Genomic DNA, 4,916 nt, shown 5'->3' with positions numbered 1-4,916 from the left:
GGTGGTGTCTGACACCCCCAAAGCACCCGGGACCCCGAGCAATGAATCACGGCACGAACAAGGCGAGATGGGAGCTACGGGTGGGGAGGTGACCTGGAGGCGAGGAGGTGGCCCGGGGGACACACACGCACCTGGGAGGTGACAGCGACGTGGCCATCACGGGGGGGTCTGGGACCTGGCATCGACAGGGGTGTTCCAGAGGGACGCAAGGGAAGAGGGAGTCCACATTCGTGTTTTTCCCCCCTTTACTTCTCGCACAGCTCCAACAGCTCCATGAGGGCTTTGAAAGGGGTTTTCTGCAAAAAGATGCTCAAAAAAGGCTTGGCCCAAGCACTGGGGCACCAGCAGCCGGCCCGGCTGGGGGGGCTGGTAGCCCAGCTCCCTGGCTGGGGCTCGGGGGGTTTCTTGCTTTCCAGCACCCGGAGTGGGTCAGCCTGGTGTAAACCAGCATTCCCCAAGAGCCACCGCTGGCTGGGATCTGTGCCCTGCTTCGTCACGGCGTGAGGCGAGGTGAAATCATACAGATGTTAAAAATCCTTAAACCAAGTGACCATGGCCCCTGCCCCTGCTTCCCCCCCCCAATAAAGCAAATATTTTGGTTTAGACTTTAAAATCCTTCCCAGGACGTAGCTCTGCTCTGGGTTCGATTTCCATGGGGACCGCCGGCTGGAAATCAAAGGAATAAAAGGATCCTGGTGTAAATCAGCAGTGATCCGCGGAGGGGCGTGTGGTCCCCCTGATTTACATCACTTCAGCCCTTTGCCCCTCCTGAGATGGGGGACGATGGAGCAAAGGAGGGGGGAAGTTCCCCTTCGTGGGATCTTGCCTGGAGAGAGGCGAAACGGGTGCCGGCTTTGCTGCCCTACCAATGCACAGAGGCTGAACGTTTACACCAGCATTCCTGACACCGCCAAGGGCCAAACCCGAGAGGGTCTCTCCCCATCCCCGCTGTTCTTTGGTGAGTTTATTAAGTGCCTGGGATTAATTGTGGGAGCAATTTTCCGCTGTCTAAATTCCCCCGTCACTGTTCCTCCCCTCGCGCCCCCGTGGGTGAAGCCTGTTTGGGGGATAATTACACCCCATCTGGAAACCTTTGGGGAAGGTGTGAATCTGCTCGGCAGAAACGCGACACGTTTAATCAATTATTCCGTTCATTAGCCCCGACCCCAGCGCCTTGCCCTGCTAATTTGACAGGAGCACCCGTTAAAGGGGCTTTCTAACCCTCGCTGGCTCCCATCGCCCTCCATGCCGAGAGCTGGAGGCAGCGGGGCTGGAAGGGGGCTGAAGCCTGTCCGCCGGGAGGGGAGTACCGAAACCCGCTTGCCTTTCCTTCCTTTCCGTCCACGCGAAGCTCCACCACTTGGGCGTTGGCCATGGATGGGCACCAGGCTGGAACACCGCTTGGCTTTTGAAGCTGTGAAAAGCGGAAATCAGGACTCAATAGTCAATTTGCCAGACTATCAAGCAGGTATTCTGCATCCCTTCACCTTCCTAACCTGATGCTCTTCCCCCCCCCCCCCCCCGCCTCCTCCCTGCCTCCTCTGCCTCTGCCAGAGCTGTGCAAAACTGCCCCTTCCCGGGAGGAGCGGATAAAAAGGATGGATACGTCGTGTTGTAAGCAGAGTGGTTAAATAATGGGAAATAATAATAATATAGAATAATAATGGGGTTTTTTAGATAACTTGAATTTATTGTGCATTTCAATAACGAACGCTATGGGTTTGGGTGGGGGTTGCAGGCACCGTTTGGAGGCTGCGTTCCCCCTAAGGGTGAGCCCTGCGGCAAGCCCAGCCTGCCCCGGGTCTTCTACACAATTTCCAGGGGTTGTTTCCTTGTGTGAGTGGTCTTTCCCCAGGCTCTTCCATTGAGGAGCCGCTGTTTTCCCTTTAGTGAGACCCACCAAGGGTTTGCAACCTCAACGACATGCTAATGGCCAGATCAGTGTTCGCACAGAGCTCCGCAGGCTCCGGCCGCTCCACAGAGAATTTGATCCAATAAACCCGATTAATTTGGTGTAAAACAGTCTCTTGCAGGCCCACGCCTCTAAAGGAGAAACTTCATAAACCGTGGGATTAGGACTGAAAGGGGCAGCACCTATTTTACTGCCTCCACGGCTGCCGCGCTGGCGAACCAGGCGGAGGGGATGCGGTGATTTTAGAGGGGTGAGGTCCTGGCGTGGTGCCCCGGGGCTGGCACAGCCCCCTCTTGGTGCTTCCCCCCCTCGTGCGCCTCCATCCCAGGCGTCTGCGGAGCACCAGCGGCATCCCCGGGGCCATGCTCTGCCGCGGGGGCTGCAGTCCCGTGGGGCCAGCCCCGCTCCCAGCTCCCTGCCATCGGGTGGGAGGAATCAAACCCCCCCTTCCCCAAGCACCCCGTGCCAGCCCGCTGGCTGCAGCGCCCGGGGACGAGCTTCTCCAGAAAAGGGCTTGGCCAAGGACGGAATTTAAACCCCACAGATTTTCTTGGGTGGTTTTTGTTGTCGTTACTCGTTTTATTTTTTGGTCCAGGTCGGGTGCCGGGCACGGGGGCGACGCTGCCGATGCTGGGGTGCTCTGCGGGCACGCGAGAGGCAAAAGCCCAGCGGTGAGGGGGTACGGCCGGGAGGAAGAGCTGAGCTCCCGGGGAGGGGAGCCCCTTCTGCCGCTCGCTGCAGTGAAGGCGCCGGTTTGCACTTGGAAATCGAGCTCCTTTTTTAACGAGCAAACCCCCGTTTAAATGGCAATAAGCGGACCAAAACCCGTTCTGTTTTCTCAAACATTTTGGTGGGTCGGAAGGGCTGGGGGGGGTCACCATGTGTAGGATGTTTCCATTCTGGTTTTGTAGAGGATCAGGAAGAAATCGCGGGGTTTGCTCTGAAAGCTGAGCCCTGCCTGGCCGCTCAAGCACCATAAAAGCCCGGGGAAAGGCCGACGTCTCGGGGACTCCGCTGACCGGGCCGGCGGAATGAAGGCTCCCGGAGGAATCCTTGCCCTTGGGTTTTTGGGAAGGGAAATAGCACAAACTGATCTGATCCCAAGTCAGCGCAAGCAGGGAGGCTCGGGGGAGTGTCACCCTGGGGGGCCATGTTGGGGACGCTCCAGCTGCGGGATGGAGGAGATGCTGCCCGGGGAAGCGTTTCCACATCCAGGTGCTGCAGGGTAGCGCCTGTGTCCCCCATTTAGGAGCACCTGGGACCCCCCAGCCCACCCCCCGCCTCTCCCAAGCACTGGAAGCTGCATTTGCGGGTGGACCCATGCACGGGAAGGGGAAAGCACGGGAAGGGGAAAGCACGGGCGACCCCGCATCCTCCACATCCGATGCATGGTGCCCGTCTCGTGCCACGGGACCTGTCAGGGCTTGCAGGTCAGGGGCAGCGTTTGCCGAGCGTTTAAGGAGCCGACGGGAGCTGGGGCTGCACGTTCCGTCCTCGTTTGTGCGCTTTGCATCGCTGCTGATGGCGATTGCTTTGTTGCCCAGGTCGAGGGGACCAAGCGATGGGAAATCCGGCAAAGGGGGCTCCTCGGCGCCGGGGGAGCCCAGCCCTCCCTGCCCCAGCCCTCTCTGCTGAAAAAGGATGGGCGGTGTAATCGTCCTGCATCCCTGCTTTTGTGGCCCGCAGAAAGGGCTTTTAGTTGCCGTTTGTGGCGCTGGGGATGCTCCGGGGTGAGCCGAGCGTGGGTCGCAAGGAACCTCACCGGAGTCCCATGGCAAAGGTCCACGAGCAGGTGAACAGAAGCGGGGGCAGGAATCACTGCGACGTTTTACTGATGGGACAGAAACCCTTCAAGGAATTCTTGGAGAGAAAAATATATGATCTGCTGACATTCCCCATGGCTGGTGAATCCCAAGCCCGCCACCAAAACCCCAAACGCAGGCACAAAGTCCCTCAGTGCTTTAACGAAAAGCAGCGTCTCAAGACGCCCTTTCCTTTTTGGTGGTTGAAACCCTGGAAAAAAAATTATTTCAGGAATTTTTAAGAGGGAAAGGAGCAATACATCAGAAAAGCTCCAACAGCTCTGCAGAAAGGGGGGGTTTCCGACCCATCCCCCTGACTTGCTCCTGCGGGTTGGCTGCCGGAAGGTGCCGGGGTCGGTGGCTGCCTGTGTCCTGGGCGGGATGAAGACGCCCAGCTCGTGTCCCAGCCCCAGGAACAGCCCTAGGGGCGTGGGGGGGCTCCCTGGGCTGGACCCGCTGCCTTCTCTGTGTTCCAGCTCTGCATTCCAGCACTGGTGACACCAGCGCGTTAGCAGCCCCAGCCCTGGCTCCCTTCCCCTCCTCTGCAGCCAACGAGGAGCTTCAGAGGGAGCGGGCTCAGGTCAAGCCTCGGACAAAAGTTGTCTCAGAGTCCTTGGGTTTCGTGCAGCAGAGGTGACAGCGGGGTGGCCGCCGGTCCGGCCCCGTGCCCACGTACCCCTCCCAGAAGATTCCTCCCACCCCCCGCAATGCCGAGGCTGCCGGGGACCCCGAGAGGCTCAGCGCTGCATGGTCACTTCTGTCCCCAGCTGGGACCTGTGGGCTTGGGGAGGCGTTAAGAGCATTATAATCAGTGACCCCACATTCTCGCTAATTAACAGAGAGAAAATTAGCGGTAAAGGAAATTGTTCCTCTTACATTGCTGTTTCTGGTTTGCTTGGGTTTTTGGCTTGGGTTTTTTTGTTGCTCTCTGCATGTACCATGCAGAAGGAATTATTTAAGCCTCTGGGGCCAAATTCCCAGGCTCAGCGTAAGCGAAATTCTCAGTGTGAGTTTTTAACTGAATAAAGGCGTCGGGGTCTTGCCCAGGGCAGAAGGGGGCAGAAGCTGGCAGAAGCCCCCGCTCCAATTCACCTCCCGGCAGGCTGAGCCCTGGTACCCGCTCACGGCGCGGAGCGGTGCCAGGTGATGCTCGGCTCGGCCGAGAGCTCTCCCCTCCCGGGCCAGCCACCCCCCGGCTCCCA

The sequence above is a fragment of the Egretta garzetta genome, unplaced genomic scaffold (assembly GCF_000687185.1).
Source record: "Egretta garzetta isolate BGI_Z169 unplaced genomic scaffold, ASM68718v1 scaffold498, whole genome shotgun sequence".
Classification (NCBI taxonomy): Eukaryota; Metazoa; Chordata; class Aves; order Pelecaniformes; family Ardeidae; genus Egretta; species Egretta garzetta.
Note: the sequence above shows the minus strand (reverse complement) of the source record.